This window comes from Manis javanica, chromosome 10 (assembly GCF_040802235.1).
Source record: "Manis javanica isolate MJ-LG chromosome 10, MJ_LKY, whole genome shotgun sequence".
Taxonomy (NCBI): domain Eukaryota; kingdom Metazoa; phylum Chordata; class Mammalia; order Pholidota; family Manidae; genus Manis; species Manis javanica.
The window spans coordinates 22,825,158-22,843,500 of record NC_133165.1 but is presented as its reverse complement, the minus strand read 5'-3'; the positions used below and the strand labels follow the sequence as shown (position 1 = coordinate 22,843,500).

Below are 18,343 nucleotides of genomic sequence, written 5' to 3'. Positions count from 1 at the left end.
TTGTTCACTTTCTCTTAGAATGGACCTGTGTTGTCCATAATAGTAATTATTGCTTTCTCATCAGTCTACTTTATGGGATTATTGATGTGGAAGGCAGAATTCTGAAATGGCCCCTGAGACTCCCCCCATCTGAAGTACATGCCCTGCATAATCTGTCAGACTGTGAATGTCGTGGATTTTTACTCCTGTGATTAGGTTGTGTGACGGCACAGTTGACCTTGACATAGGGTGATTATCCACGTGGGCCTGAAGAAAGTATATGAACCCTTTAAAAATCAGAGCATTTTTCCATTCAGTTGCAGAAAAGGAAAAGATTCAAAGCCTGAGAGGTATTCAGCGTTTCTTTGACAGCCTGAAGAGCTGAGGACAGCAGGCAGTCTCTAGGAACTGAGAAGGCCCTCAACTGACAGCTAGCAGGGAAATGAAGAAGCCAGTCCTACAGCCACACAGAACTGAATGCTGCCAACAGCACAAAAGATCTTGGAAGGACATTTTTCCCTACAGCCTAGACACATGAATTCAGCCTAGATGATGCATGATTTTAGCCTTGCGATAGATACTCTGAGGAGAGAGTAGCCACACTAGGTCAAACTTCTAATTGAAATAACTGTAAGCTAACAAATGGTGGATTATATAAGCCGCTAGGTTTGTAGCAATTTATTACACAGCAAGAAAAAAACTAAAATAATTGACTGATTTATTTTCAATATATGTGAATATAATGAGTATCTGTGAACCCACCACCCAAGCAAAGAAACGAACATCTAAAAAGAAGTAACACTACCCACGAGTTCCTTTCCTCCATTACACCCTACCTCCTCTCCAATATTCCAGATTTCTTCTTATTCCTTGCTTATTATTTTTCTCATTTTATCAGATATACATGTAACTCTAAATAAAACACTTCTCAGAATAAATTGTTAAGTCCGGATTTATTTTAAATTATGGAATATGTATCATTACGGTTGAAATCTGAGACTTCCTATTTTCTGCTGAAAACTGTGATGCTAAAATTCTTTCCTTTGACTTCATTTATATAATCATAACTTATTCCATTTCATGACTATATTATAATATATGTATCCATATTTTTGATGATGAATATTTGAGTTTTTCCCAATTTTTTCTACTAAAAACTACATGTTTGTACATCTCTCCATGAGCATGTACAAAAGTCCATCTTGCATATACCTAGGAAAAGATTTGCTAGGTTGTAGGGAATATGAATGGTCAGTTTATAAGACAATACCAAACTGTTTTCAAAGACGGCTGTATAAATTTACTTTCCCATCAGCGGTGGATAAAGAAATGCTTACTCCCCATTTTCTCCAAAATTTAGTATTGTCAGACTTGTTGTTTGCAATCACATGTCATCTTTCAACTGTTTTCCATTTCCGTGTTCACTAATGAGGTTTGACTCTATTTTGATTTGGGGCCAAATAGGTTTTCTCATCTGTAAAATGAATTTTTCATGTTTTGCTCATTTTTCTTTTGGATTGTTGCCTTTCCTTATGGATTTTTATATAATCTCAATAATAATCTACCATTGGTTTTATGTTGCAAACATGTTCTCACAATTTGTAACTTTTCACTTTCTTCAAAATGTCTCTTTAGGAACAAAACACCTTACATTAAAATAGTTAAATATGTCAATCTTACAGATATTTTTCCTATTTGCATCTTAGGAATTCTTCCTGACTCCAAATCAGATACTCACCTTTGTTTTCTTTTAAAATTTCCAAGTCTTGCTTTTGATGTCTTAAGGCTTCATGGTTATTGTGTGCCCCATGGGCAGACACCCCATTTCTCCCAAGGCCTGGTAACACACTAGGAGCTTATTACTTAAAAGGCATATAATTTTCTGCTGTGGATTACACTAGAACCATTTTTTTTGTTGTTTATGACTGTTCCATATGGCTTTCCAAAAACTCCTTAGAAGGCCTTTTCCCACCATTATACCTCTAATGCCACAGGGTGTACTGTGGTCTGGACTGCTGCCAAGCTCTTTCTGTCTGATCTCTCCCAGAGTTGTAAGCCTTTCTTGTGCCCCAATATAAGGCTGGCACATTATTTCCACATGTGGAACATACTGCCTCCAGATGACTAAGAGGGTTGCCAGTCACTGTGTTTCATTTTTACTGGTAAGAAGTATAAGAGGCAGGAATATCCCATCATTCCTCAAACTACTAGGTAACTAGCCTCCAGTGACAAGGTGCTTAATGCCAGATAGATAACAAGCAGGTCATCTGGCTTAAAAATGTCATTTTAGCATCTTGTTTCTTGGATCATTTCTGGTACCAAATTTCTAGGTTGGGCACAGTGGGGAGTAAACTTGGAGATGGTGCTTAGTCTCTGGGGGATATATTAGGGAGTGTTCTTAGGATTATCATGTGGAAGGGAAGATAATGAAGCAGAATTGGGCTAAATGAGAAGCTGGGCTTCTATGCAGCTTCAATAAGGCCTCAGGTACCTATAGTGAGACTTGAAGCTGGGATTGTCCTCTAGGTCACCAGCTCAGATAAGAGGCCTTTACATCCACAAGCTAATCAGTCAGGGGATTCAGGCTGCCCCATAAAGGGCATGTTACTTTGGTTGAAGCATCTCTTCTCTGCTGAGTCAATTCTGAAATGGGCTGATTGCTAATGGTTGTCACAAAGCCACACCTTAAACAAGTAGAGAAGCACCTTAGACAAATTCTTTAGTCCTGAAGGGAAATCTAGGTGGCATATCTCAGCACTCTATTTAAAAACAATGCAACAAGGACTTTATGGTAAAATCTTGGAAGCTTGGAGTAACTGGAAATTCCTACAATCTACTAAAATATAACTAAAAAAATTACACATCATTAATGGTTTTCTATTAAGAATTTTAGTCACAGTGGGAAATCGTTGTATAAAGAAAATGGCAAGCTTATATGGTTTTAAAGGCAAATTTTACTAAACTTTAAGAAACTCAAGAAACAAACTTTTGAAATCTCTTCCAGAGAAGAGAGAAAAAAGATAATATGCCCAATTCATTCCATGCAGACTAGAATAATGACATAAATTTGGCACAGACATTATAAAAGAGAAAGAGATTTTTAAGGTGAATAGATTCACCTTACCTGTGTGTATACATGCAAAAATCCTAAACAAAATCCTAGGGCACTAGAGCTGATAAACAAAATAATACACTATGACCACATCAGGTTTACCTCAATACTCAATGGTGGATTAATAATACTAGAATATTCTCACGTGTCATCCACCATATTAATAGATTTATATAGAATAATACTTTTTTTCATCTCAATGGATAAAGAGAAAGTATGTGATAAAATTCTTCTACTTTCTACTTAATATATAATTTGTGAAATTTGACACTGTTTCTTCAGCGTTCTGCAAGTGAGACACTTGTTCTTGAACTAATTCTTGCTTCTAAGTAGCAGGGAGTCTCCATGTATTAGAGGAGGAAACAGAAAACGGATCCATGATCAAATTTCAAGAACATGGCCTGGTTTCTCCCATAAGGTAATCTCCCACCTCCTTTTCTTGGAGAGGAATAAATCTTTTTTCCCCCAGTTTTATTGGGATATATCTGGTATACAATTTTGTATTAAAGTGTACACATAATGACTTGATATACAGATGGTCCCCAACTTATTATCATTTGACTTAGGATTTCTCAGCTTTACAGTGGTGCAAAAGCAACAGATATTCAGTTGAGACTGTACTTCGGATTTTGAAGTTTGATATTTCCCCCAGCTATTGATATAGTGCACAATACCCTGTCATGAAGCTGGGCGCATCAGTGGACCAGAGCTCCCAGTCAGCCAAGTAATTGCAATGATAAGCAACCGATACATGCAACCATCTGTACTCATACAACCATTTTGTTCTTCACTTCCAGTATAATAAATTACATGAGATATGCAATACTTTATTACAAAATAGGCTTTGTGTTAGATGATTTTGCCAGTTGTAGTCTAATGTAAGTGTTTTGAGAACATTTAAGGAAAGCCAGGCTATGATGCTCAGCAGGTCAGGTGTATTAAAGTATTTTCTACTTAAGATACATTCAATTTGCAGTGGGTTTATTGGGATGTAACCCCATCATAAGTTGAGGAACTGCTGTATGTATATATTGTGAAATAATTATCCCAGTAAGTTTACTCAACATCCATCACTTCACGTAGCTAGTTTTTTCATATAAGAACTTTCAACATGTACTCTCTTAGCAACTTTTAAAATATACAATACAGTATTGTTAACTATAATCACCATGCTGTATATTACATCCCCAGAACTTATTTATCTTTCCTTTTAACTCAAAATGATGAACTATGAGGATTCCCCAATTATTTTTCCTTTCTTAATGAGATTCCTGGAAGACGGGCTCTCTCAGTCTCTGACAGCAGTAATTCAAAGTAATAAGCACTTATGTAAAGCAAAAGTTTCATGACATAGTCAAATGCAAAAACTGAAAAAAAATGCTTTCACTGAATCCCTTTGATGTAAATTGTACAAATTATTTTCTGAAAATGGAATGTTCACACATTGCTATATCATGATAAGAATTAATCAAATCTATCTGTTATCATATGAAGGAAAATTTGTCCCATTGCAAAAGGCAAAAAAAAAAAATCTACTTGATGGGATACTATTGGCCAATGACCTCTAGCCTAATAATTTTAGTCTTCTATTATTCCATCATAACATATCTTTATAACTAATTTAAGCTGGACTCATACTAATCGTAAGCATAAAAAAATATTCAGCTAGAACTGCAGAAACCTGTGTATTGGTTTATTTGATAAGCCTACCTCAACATCTTATTTTCTTTTTTGATTCATCAATCCCATGTTTTTCTAAAACCAATTTATTTTTTCTTCTGATGCCACCATAGACTTTTTATGTCAATGGACTAATTGTACCATGCTGTAGAACTAGCCAGGATTTTTATTTAGAATGTACCATTTATTAAGTTTCCATCTTATTGTTTATAAAGCAAATTTAGTTAATAGAATCTCAGAATTTGTTTTTTATATTGCATAATAAATTATTAACGTTTTTAATTGAATTTATTTATTGAAGAAACTTGAACAAATGAACTTACCAAAGATCAATAAATATTTCATAGAAAAGGTAGCATAATAAATATTTTAAGCTTGGTGGGCTATGTGGTCTGTGTCACAACTATACAAATCTGTCATTGTAGTACAAAAGCATTCATAGACAATATGAGAATGAATGTGCATGTTTGTGTTCCAATAAAACTTTATTTACAAAAACAGTGGGGCAAATTTGGCCCACAGTCATAATTTGCCCAATCCTTCCTCCAGACAAAGGCTATTAATTAGTTGTGTTATTATATACATTGGTTTTTACAAAAAGGCTGTTCATACCAAATTGCAAAAATGACCATGATTCCTTATCCCTTTGAGTTGCAAACTCTTAATTGCAAAACTCCTTTGCCATGTTTCTCCACCCCTTAAATCTGGGCTGGCCTTATGACCCACTTTGATCAATAAAACTTAGCAGAAGTAACAGGACAGTTTTGAACCTGGCCCATTAAAGATTTTGTGTGCTTCCCCTCTTACTCTTAGGTTCCTTTGCCTACCCTGTGAACAAGTCTAGGAGGATATGCAAATACATGAAGCACATTCAAATCATCCTACCTGGAGGTCATTTCAAATCAGCCAGCCTCCAGTCAATTGTCAGCTGACCACAGATGCATGAATGAGCTCAGTCAAAACCAAAAGGACTACTTAGCTCAGCCCAGACAAAACTGCCAAACCACAGAATCATGATTAAATAAGTGTGTGTTGTTTTAAGCCACCGAGGTTTGAGGTGGTTCATTAGGTAGCAATAGCTAATTGATATGATGTTTCATCTCTGATCTATTCATATAACCCAAAATAAAATGTATGCTGCTATGATTAAACAAAATTAATGTTCTGGCTAGCCCTTTTTTCTATAACTATTTAAATTTGCAACATAAACAGACTTTCTTTAAAAATAAAATGGTACTTCATAAAAGCATGCAGGTTGGTTTCTGTAAATAAGTTATACTCTCCTAGTAATAAGCTATATGACTTTAGAAAGATCCTTTAATTTTCATTTGCCTAAGGATATTCATATGTAAAATGAGGATATTGGAGAAGTTGCATTTTAGGAAAGGAAATATATTTATTTATATGTAAATATTCATAGAGATGAAAACACATTCTATTAACATATATTATACACACAGAGAGATACATATAAATATGTATGTGTGTACTCATGTATGTGTGTACTTCTACATATATGTATTTTTAGGAAATGTAAAAGAACAAGTTCTAAATGGAGCTGAGTCAGAAAATGTGTCAGTGCCCCCAAGACACACACACTAGGTGGTTCATATTTCTGAACTATCTTGGAAAGCCCCAAATTCGTGTGTGTCTATAAGCAGTAGGAAAGACAAAGTCATAAAAGCAGTAAAAATTTATGACAAATGTTCTGACACAACTATCACTCCAAGTGATAAGAAAAACTAACTGGCCAGCCTGTTGTTAATACACAAATGAAAGATGCAAGTAGAACTTGGTATATAGTGGAGGGAAAGCAAACCACAGGTCCAGATTAAATGAATCATCATAGAACTTTAGAGACAGCGGGAACTTCAAAAATCAAGTCCAACTTTCAGAGCTTCTTGATCTGACTCGGTTCATTTCAACAATAAATTATGAAAAACCTCTACTGTGAAGCATGGTGTGCATATATTATGAAAATTCTATTCTGGAAAGATCAAATAACTTACATAAAGCCAACCAATTAGCAATTAAGAGTGGAAAACAAATTTCCTGATTTCCATTTCAGTACTCTTTTTAACAGACGAGGTAACTGCTCCAACTAATGATAAAATATCTAACTATCTCTGGCAGGTTATAATTATATATTAGTTATGCATTAAATAAAAAATGAAGTTTAGTATATTGCAAGAGAAACAGCTATTCAATGTAATCTTATTTGGAAAAGATTTTTTTAGAGGAAATGAGGTGAAGAAAGTCCCCCCAGTTTAACCAAAAGACCAGCGTAATCAAACTCCTGCATCTATGCTGGATTTCTGGAATCCTATCTGTGTAGAATCTAAATTGTCCTGCCAGTCACAGTTAGAAACCGGATTATAAACTGCTGAAATCAATTTACGTCTCACCCACTTTGCTCCCTATCTTAAAAAGAATCCCTCATCACTGTAATAGTAGGGAACTTTTCTCTTTTTTGATACCTGCTCTCTTCATGCTACAAAACTCAATCTTCCTGTGCCACAAATGTCCCTTAAAATTAACTATTCTCTCCGAGTCATATGGTCTTCCTTCCCTCATCCTCTCAAGTACACTGTGCCTTCTCATCCAGACGCTCCCTGTTCACTTGAGGTTGATATTCCTGTTTGAGAGAAGAGGAAGATGCTCAGATTATTTTGATTTTATGAAATACTGGTGATAAAGGGGCAATAGTTGCCTTTTTAATGTTTCTTTTTGACCCAAAACACCCTCCACGATAACAAAAACCAAAACAAGAACCCATTAGTATAGCTAAATGTACATGTCATTAAGCTGACTTTCCTCAAGGGTTCAGTAAATTAGTAAATCTAGTGGAATCAAACACTACTTTCAGATTGACAATGTACCCCATGTTGATAATAGCAGATATATTTACAACTTCTCAGCAGAATTAGCATGCTTTATTACTTACTGATTTCCACACTCCATTCCCACAATTAAGTAAGCTCTCTTTCTCTCTCCCACTCTCTCTCTCTCTCTCTATATATATATAGTACCAGAGAAATAGTCAATGTAGTTAACTAAAATAAAAGAAAAACTTAGTCAAATTAATATTTGACAATTTCTTATTGATAATAATATTTTAAAAATATTTTTACAGTTTAAAACTTCCAACAATGTTACATCCTTTGATAAGGCCAGGCAGTGATTCTGATATCATTTCACATGAAAAAGCTGGGGTTAATAGAGATAAGTGATTAACTATGGGTCTGATAATTGGAGGGTCCAATAAGGATCTAATGAAGAATTAGACAAATATTCTGACTTCAATTCTAGGGTTGTTTCCATTGTCTCAGGCTACCTCATGTCAGGAGGTTCAAATGGAATATTTCATTGGCCCGAAATCACATTAAGACTAAGCAAAAAACAGCATTCACATATATGATTATACGGTAAAACTAGATTTCCTGAAAATGGGGAAATTGGGCAATTGCTCACTTAAAGTGTATGGAGGGTAGCATCATCTCTTTGTGAGAAATAGTCAAACTCAGCTCACCAATGAACATACTTCTAGTCTAAGTTGTAGTACAAACCTACTTGAAAATCATTTTCCAGTTATCTGTTACTCTAAATATGGTTATGCTAACAAAGATTGTCCTTCAGTCCTAAGTACATATTTTTTCAATTAGTTCCTTCCTTTTCATACTAGAAAATTGTTCTTTGATATCAGAGATGTATCTCTCCCAAGTGTCTTTACCAATACTACAATCTTTCCCTAAGGGACCCCTTTGAACTATGAGTATTCCTGTCATGGGTTTATGCCCACAGCATTATATGCTGCATATTTTCAAATCAGATATATTTAACTGACTTTAAAGGAACTTCTTCTAAAATATCCAAGTCATTATTTTAACCTCAAAAGATTAAAGAAACATAACCATTTGTAGACTTAGCTTCAAAAGAATAGTTTTTAAAGAGATGGAAACCTTTGCAACACAAATTCTAGGGTCCCACTTTGCTTATTTACTTTTGTTTTCGTTTTTTAAATTTCCTTAAATATTTTAGTAAGACTTATATGTGTACTTAAAATATTAGGAAGCATTTCTATTGAGGGAATCCTCTTCTACACACCATTGTATAGCCTCATAGATTTTATGCCTTTCTCTAAGGGAAGTAAAAAAAAAACTATTACATCAAAGAGATTTCAACAATAAATAAATCAATAATTAAGACATATAGAAAGATTGTCACAAAAGGCTGCTACCTGGTGTGTGTGTGTACAACAATGTGTATGTTTCTGAAAAGAGTTTCATTAAGAGCACTTATGTTACTCTATTTGGAATATTTTGTTCCTAAATCTGATTTCTATATGTCTAGAAAGAAATTCACAATGAACAACTTGATTCTGTCTTAGCTGACCAAATAAGAAAGAAAACAGACTTGAATCAGTACAAATCAAAAGCCATTTTGAAGCTTGTATGTCTATAGCCATCCAATAAAAAATTGTTGAATTATTTTTTATTCAACAAATTTTTGCTGGGAACCAAGTGTATGTCCAGCAATAAGATAAGTTTTGAGGGGAAGATAAAGTCAGTTTTTTTCTTCAAAGAGCTTATATGTCTAACAGTAGAAGTAGGTAAGTAAATGGCTAGTCAGAATGAAAAAGACGTTATAGCAAGAGTAGATTCAGGAAGCTATGTAACAAGAAGAGACAGGCACCGAAGGCACATTAGGAGAATTAAAGAAGCCCCCTGATGGAAGAAAATGACTAAGGAGCAAGTGGGATTTACATATAAAGGAACAGGAAAAGATAGGAAGAACAGAGCCTACAAAGTGGGATATTTTACCTTAAAGTTTTAAAACACAGTTTCATTATTTATGTATAGCATTTTAAAAATAAAATTAATCAGAAGTATGTAATGAGACTAATAACCAAACTGGTGGTTTATCCTTTAAAATAAAATAAAATGCCTTATTTATAAAAAATTTCTGGAAACAATAAATTTTTAGAAGATTTCCAATTAGTATTTTCAGCTGAGTTAAAGAAGATACTATATCTAAAAATATGGAGAAGATATAATAAAAATCCCCAAAATGATTGTTCAAGTTTAAGAAAATAATTGCCAAATTATAAACCATGATCAAAGTATCTGAGAAAATACTTTGAAAATCGTACCAGTAAAATTAGAAGAGAAAATAAATCAAGAAGTGCTCCTAGAAATTAAATTAAAATTAAAAACTCTTTTAAATGAATGAACACACGTCAACTGGGAGAAGACAGCTGCAATGTGTAAACCCAATACACAATGTGTGCTTTCAAATCAACAAGAAAAAGAGAAGGACAAAAGGTATGAAATGTCAATTTACAGAACAGCAAGCAGATGTCTAACAAGTATATAGAGATCTGACCAACTCCTGCATAGAAATGAAAAATAAAACATATGATAACTTGCTTTACATACATTACAGTGGGGAATATTTCAAAAGTAGAGGTGAGTTTAGCAAATATGAGCAAATGGAGCCTTCATGAATTACTGGCAACTCTATCAACGGGGAAAAGTATTTTCATGAGAATTCTGGCCATACCTCAGTGAAATTTAACATGCATATAAACCAAGAAACACATTTCTATATAAACACAACTGAGAATTCTTCCACTAGTCCATAGGAGACACATAGGAGGAGGCCTTAGCAAGGCAGTGAGTAGTTAGTGTCCAACCTTAGGGGAATGGATATATGAAAGATATATACTATGTAATATAATGCAGCAGACAAGAAATTAACAATACAAACTTCAGAAATCAAACAAATGTTAAAATAGTGTTAAGTGAAAATTTAATAAATAAATGAGCTAAAAGATGGCAGGAATCCAGAACAAGGAATCTAAGCATAATTTTATTCTCTACCTACACTGGAGAAAAAGCAAAGTGAAAATAATTATCAAAGAAAGAAAATACAGGAAAATATTTCTGAGCTGAACAAAGATCTAAGTTAGTCAATATTAAAAGAGCTTAACGAAAATATAATGCATTAGGTAAGATCAATTTGATTATATTATAAACAACCTCCAAATTTAAATATCAACCTAAATAAAATTTATTTCATGCACATTAAGTTGGCTGAGTGGGTGACACTTCAGGGTAACTGGTCTCCATAAAGTAGCTAAGCAATCTGGGCTGTTTCTATACTAAGCACTCCATCCCAATATATATATCCTCTATTTCTGTGGTAGGGAAATAAAACCCAGAAAATCACAGGCCAACTCTTAAATTCACACATCCCTTCTGCTGTTGGCCCATTATCTAAAACCTCTCACATGGCCAGTTATAAAAAAATGCTAGGAAGTAAGTTTCCATATGCCCAGGAAATTAGGAGAAGCAGATACACCGGTAAGCAAAAGTAATATTTCTCCATATGATATGTAAATCTCTTAGTTTAAACAACTTGTAGTTATAAAATTAGTAAGTTTTATATTAATTCATCCAAAATGCAGGTGATTATACAGAAGAAAGAAAATCCTAAATGAGAAGTCTAGATATTCTGAGACTACTCTATATGCATACATTTATTCATTTATGTGATCTTTAGTAAATTAATTTATTCAGGTCATAATTCTACTATGCTGAAAATAATAGCTGATAATAATTAATACATTTTGAGTCTTTTCCCTGGGTCAGGCTTTCTTCTAAATGTTTGTGTATATAGGTCATTTAATCCTTACAACCACCTCTGAGGTCATATTAAGTATCCACATTTTACAGTTGAGAATACTCAAGAGAGGTTAAGTAATTTATTTGAAGTCACAGAGGTAGAAGATTGAGGATTAGGAAGCAGACAGTGCGATATCAAAGCTCATGTTCAATCCTAGCATAAAACTCTTCTTCCTATTAGTGTTACTCCTGTCCTCTCTCTTTCATGCACTGGATTAAAATACAAAATGAGATAATAAAATTACTTTATAAATTGCAAAGCTCTGTGCAAAAAGAGATGGTTCACAAAAACCAACAAATACTCTTTTCCACACTCCATGACAGTTATTTCCCTTTTGAATTATAAAAAAAGAGTGCTAAGGGCAGTATGTTTTGCCATAACTTTCATTTGCATAGTTTTCCCATTATAGGTATAGATTACTCTCACCATAATCCTTTTAAACCATGTATATTGATGAGTTAAAATATGAAAGAAACTAAGAGAAAGCATTATGAAAGTATTATTTTATTATTTGAGTCCCATATCTTTTATTTTGTTCTACCATAGATGAAATGATTATTTTAAAAAATCTGCAATATTAAGCTTGTAAATTAATGATGTAAAAATATTAATGTTTCATCTACAACCACATAATTTGTTTTTGTTTGAAAATGAACCAATTCTTGCCTAAGCTCGTATCTTTCTTGTAATATCTTGCTAAAGACAACCGAGTAATAGCCAACACAGGCTATGACATGCTGGTTCTTCATAACAATTTCTCCACAGTCTTTAGGTTCATTAGGCATGTGGCTGCCTTCGAAGTTAGTAAAGGAAACGGCTTTCCCACAGCATCATTAGGCAGTCCTAACGTCCTAACTTCTACTCAGCTTTATATATTTTTCTTTATTGAAAACCACCCAACCACTCAGCCATGACCACACACTTTAGACTGCAGCACCCCATCATTAAAATTTTGTAGATTAAAGTGTTATTTGTGGTAATAAACACATATGAAATATCAGTGGCTTGATACAGTGGAACTACATTTCTTGTGAATATAACAATCTAGTTCAGGTATTCTAAGTTGGAGGTGGGGGCTAGTGTCCTGACATGGACATAGGATAACACAATGTCACATTTAACATGAATGAAGGTTACTCTGCATGCTGACAACTAGCCAGAGAAAGTGGTTGGAGACAATACAAACTTCTCCTTAATTACCTTGGCCTAAGAGTGGTGCACATCATTTTTGGTGACATTCCCTTAGTAAGATCAAGACACAGGCCCTAAATACAAGGAATATTGGGGAATAAAAGAATGTTCTAGGTAGACAATACCAAGCAGTGACACTATATGACAGAAGGATGTCCATTATCATTGAACAACCAATTGAACAATCAATTATGATACAGAGATAATCACACATTAACCTTTAATGATTATCAGCTACTTTTTATTGCTTGTTGTTCTCTGATCTTCTTTAATATAGCACCCATTTAAATTTGCATCTCTGTTGCCCAGGGTTAGCTTCTTCTATCTCATTAATGATTCCTTTACTTCATCATGTTTGAATCACTTGAGAAACCCTCACGAATGTGAATACCTGGATCTAATCAGAGTCTCCAGGTTGGGGCCTCAGCACGGTATTTAGTAAAATCTCCCCTGGTGATTCAGTTGGCTGCCAGAGTTGATAACCATTGCCTAAAATTTTGTGGGAGATCAGAACTTTTGTATTTATACACTTCCTGAATGGATCTTTCAATCACTACTGTTGTCTCTAGTTTTATTGGAGGCTTATAATTCACACTGGTGATAAGTTTCCTGAAACTCCCTTTGCTTCTCTGTTGGCACCAGCAGAAAAGTGGACATGGAGGTCACTAAAAAAACTAGCAACTCTGGTGTAGTTATTATAGGCATGCAGGTTTAAAGTGTCATATTGTGGAGCTGGTCTGGAACCCTACAAGTTTTTTTTTTTTAATAAAATGTTAAGATTCGATTTGTGGGATTAAAGATGGCAGTGTGAGAGGTGAGAGAGAGACTTCCTCCTAAAACTTCATGTAATACAAAATTATAATTAATACAACTGACCCTGGGAGAGCAACAGGAAACAGGACTGCACCAGACTGCATACACCTGGAGAAAAGAGCAGACATCGTGGAACAGGGTAATGTACCAAAGCTGTGGCCCAGCAGGACCCAAGCCATTCCCCTACCCCAGCTCACCAGCAGGAGGAAGAGAAACAGAGCGGGGAGGGAGTGGAGGCCTGGAACTGCTGACTATCTAACTCCGGAGAGCTGCTCTGGGAGCACAAACCTACCTTTCATGGTACTTTCATGATAGTCTCACGATTACAGGGTTGGAAAGCTAAGACGGGCAGAATTCCTGAAGAGACTGAGATTCCAGCTGCTTGTGGAAAGCAGGGATCCATATGCAGTTGCTCTGCAACAAAAGTTTATATCAGTGTGCTCGGCCCACTGGTTCAGGCAGTGGAGACAGGCACAGCAGCTGGGAAGCAGGAAACAGATCTTCCCCCCGCTCCCGCCAGGCACCAACACCACTCCCCTGTGACCTGCGACATTGCTTCAGGGGCTGAGTAGCTCCCAAGAGTAGAGCTTCTGGACACTAGATGGCACCATATACAACTATGAAATGACAAACGAATCTGGTACAGAGCAAAATTAATATAACCCCTGAGAGAGATGACATGGACCACATGACTCTTCCTGAAAGGGAGTTAAAATAAAAATCATTAACATGCTCATGGAGGTACAGAAAGACATCCAAGAACTCAGGAATGAATTTCAGTGGGAGATCCGATTGTTGAAAAGCAGAATAGAGGGTATTAAAAACAGATTGGATGAGGTGGAGGAGTCAATAAATGAAATGGAAACTAGAGAAGAAGACTACAAAGATGAGGCACAGAGAGAACAAAGGATTTCTAAGAATGAAAGAATATTGAGAGAACTGTGTGACCAATCCAAATGGAATGATACTTGTATTATAGGGGTACCAGAAGAAGAAGAGAGAGAAAAAGGGATAGAAAGTGTCTTTGAGGAGGTAATTGCTGAAGACATCCCCAATCTGGGGAAGGAGATAGTCTCTCAGGCCATGGAGATCCACAGATCTCCCAACACAAGGGACCCAAGGAAGACATTACCAACACATATAGTATTTAAAATGACAAAGATCAAGGATAAAGACAGACTACTAAAGCAGCCAGAGAGAAATAAGATCATATACAAAGGAAAGCTCATCTGGTTAACATCAGACTTCTCAGCAGAAACCTTACAGGCCAGAATGGAGTGGCATGATGTATTTAATGCCATGAAGCAGAAGGGCCTGGAACCAAGATTACTTTATCTGGTAAGATTATCATTTAAATTAGAAGGAGGGATTAAACAATTTCCAGATAAGCAAAAGCTGAGGGAATTTACCCCCACAAAACATCTCTACAGTCTATTTTGGAGGGACTGCTATAGATGGAAGTGTTCGTAAGGTTGAATAGCTGTCACCAGAGGTAATAAAACCACAGTAAAGAAAGTAGAACAACTAATTACTAAGCAAATGCAAAATTAAATTAACTATCCCCAAACTCAATCAAGGGATACACAAAGAGTACAGAATATGATACCTAATATATAAAGAATGGAGGAGGAAGAAATAGGAGGAGAAAAAGAAAAGAACCGTTAGATTGTGTTTGTAATAGCATATTAAGTGAGTTAAGTTAGACTCTTAGATAATAAGGAAGTTAACCATGAAGGTTTGGTAACCACGAATCTAAAGTCCGCAATGGCAATAAGTACACACCTTTCGATAATCACCCTAAATGTAAATGGACTGAATGCACCCATCAAAAGACATAGAGTCACTGAATGGATAAAAAAACAAGAGCAATCTATATGCTGCCTACAAGAGACTCACTTTAAACACAAACACATACACAGACTAAAAGTGAAGGGATGGAAAAAGATATTTCAAGCAACTAATAGAGAGAAAAAAGCAGGAACTGCAGTACTTGTATCAGACAAAATAGACTTTAAAACAGAGAAAGTCGCAAGAGACAAAGAAGGACATTACATAATGATAAAGGGGTCAATCCAACAAGAAGATATAACCATTATAAATATTTATGCTCCCAACACAGGAGTACCTATGTATGTGAAACAAATACTAACTGAATTAAAAGGGGAAATAGAATGCAGTGCATTGTTTCTAGGAGACTTCAACATGCCACTCACTCTGAAGGACAGATCAACCACACAGAAAATAAGTAACGATACAGAGGCCCTGAACAACACATTAGAACAGATGGACCTAAGAGACATCTACAGAACTCTGCACCCAAAAGCAGCAGAATACACATTCTTCTCACGTACACATGGCACATTCTCAAGAATAGATCATATGCTAGGCCACAAAAAGTGCCTCAGTAAATTCAAAAATATTGAAATTGTACCAACCAGTTTCTCATACCACAGAGGTATGAAACTAGAAATAAATTACACAAAGAAAATGGAAAATCCCACAAACACCTGGAGGCTTCACAACATGCTCCTAAATAACCCATGGATCAATGACCAAATAAAAACACACATCAATCAATATATGAAGACAAATGACAACAATAATTCAACACCGCAAAATCTGTGGGATGCAGCCAAGGCTGTGCTAAGAGGAAAGTATATTGCAATACAGGCCTACCTCAGGAAAGAAGAACAATCCCATAAAAGCAGTCTAAATTCAGAATTAATGAAACTAGAAAAAGAAGAACAAATGAGGCTAAAGTCAGTAGAAGGAGGGACATAATAAGGATTAGAGCAGAAATAAATAAAATCAAGAAGAATAAAACTATAGAAAGAATCAATTAAAGCAAGAGCTGGTTCTTTGTGAAAATAAACAAAATAGATAAACCCCTAGCCAGACTCATCAAGAAAAAAAGAGTGTCTATACACTTATAAACAGAATCAGAAATGAGAAAAGAAAATCACTATGGACACCACAGAATTACAAAGAAAATTGGAGAATACTATGAAAAATTTTATGCTAACAAACTGGATAACCTAGAAGAAATGGTCAACTTTATAGAAAAATACAACCTTCCAAGGCTGACCAAGGAAGAAACAGAAAATCTGAACACATCAATTACTGGCAGCAAAGTTAAACTGCTAATCCAGAAACTACCTAAGAACAAAACACCTGGACCAGATGGCTTCACCACTGAATTTTATCAAACATTTAGTTAAGACCTAACACCCATCCTCCTTAAAGTTTTCCAAAGAATAGAAGAAGAGAGCATACTTCCAAACTCATTCTATGAGACCAGCATCACTCTAATACCAAAACCAGGCAAAGACACCACAAAAAAAAGAAAATTAGAGACCAATATCCCTAATGAACATAGACGCAAAAATTCTCAACAAAATATTAGCAAACCAAGTTCAAAAATACATCAAAAAGATCATCCATCATGATAAGTGGGATTCATCCCAGGGATGCAAGGATGGTACAACATTAGAAAATCCATCATGATCCACCACATTAACAAAAAGAAGGCAAAAAACACATGATCATATCCATAGATGCTGAAAAATCATGTGACAAAATTCAACATCCATTCATGATAAAAACTCAGCAAAATGGGTATGAGGGCAAGGACCTCAACATAATAAAGGCCATATTTGACAAACCCACAGCCAAAGTCATAATTAACAGTGAGACGCTGAAAGCTTTTCCTTTAAGATAGGGAACAGGACAAGGATGCCCACTTTCCCCACTTCTATTCAACACAGTACTGGAGGTCCTAGCCACAGCAATTAGACAAAACAAAGAAATTAAAGGTATCCAGATTGTCAAGGAAGAACTTAAACTGTCCCTGTTTGCAGATGAGATGATATTGTACGTAGAAAACCCCAAAGAATCCATACCAAAACTACTAGATCTAATATCTGAATTCAGCAAACTTGCAGGATACAAAATTAATACACAGAAATCTTTGGCATTCCTATACACGAACAATGAACTAGCAGAGAGAGAAATCAGGAAAACAATTCCATTCACAGTTGCATCAAAAAGAATAAAATACCTAGGAATAAACCTAACCAAGGAAGTGAAAGACCTATACCCTGAAAACTACAAGACACTCTTAAGAGAAATTAAAGAATATACCAATAAATGGAGACTCATTCCATGCTCATGGATAGGAAGAATTAATATTGTCAAAATGGCCATCCTGCCTAAAGCAATCTATAGATTCAATGCAATTTCTATCAAAATACCAACAGCATTCTTCAAGGAACAAGAGAAAATTGTTCTGAAATTAATAAGGAACCACAAAAGACCTCGAATAGCCAAAGCAATTCTGAGAAGGAAGAATGAAGCTGGGGGCATTATGCTCCCTGACTTCAAGCTCTACTCTAAAGCTACAGTAATCAAGATAATTTGGTACTGGCACAAAACAGACTCATAGACCAATGGAACAGACTAGAGAGCCCTGATATAAACCCAAGCATATATGATCAATTAATATACGATAAAGGAGCCATGGATACACAATGGGGAAGTGACAGTCTCTTCAACAGCTGGTGTTGGCAAATCTGGACAGCTGCATGCAGAAGAATGAAACTGGAGTATTGTTTAACCCCATACCCAAAAGTAAACTCAAAATGGATTAAAGACTTGAATGTAAGTCATGAAACCATAAAACACTTAGAAGGCAACATAGGGAAACGTCTCCTGAATATAAGCATGAGCAACTTCTTCCTGAACGCATCTCCTAGAGCAAGTGAAACAAAAGCAAAAATGAATTCATGGGACTACATCAAACTAAAAAGTTTCTGTATGGCAAACGACACCATCAACAGAACAAAAAGGCATCCTACAGTATGGGAGAATATATTTGTAAATGACATA

At 35.3% G+C, this 18,343-nt stretch overlaps 1 protein-coding gene across 6 annotated transcripts in view; it reads left to right on the top strand.

The window, feature by feature from the left end:
* The window catches only part of LOC118973223 (uncharacterized), a 148,655-nt gene that overhangs the window by 51,646 nt on the left and 78,666 nt on the right, over positions 1–18,343 (top strand). Inside the window, exon 5 of one of the 6 annotated variants that reach the window (XM_073214858.1) lies at positions 297–990. The exons of the other annotated variants lie outside the window; for them this stretch is intronic. The gene's annotated coding sequence lies outside the window, so the exon portion shown is untranslated. Of the gene's footprint in view, positions 1–296; positions 991–18,343 lie in introns of those variants that run through there. 6 annotated transcript variants of the gene reach the window in all.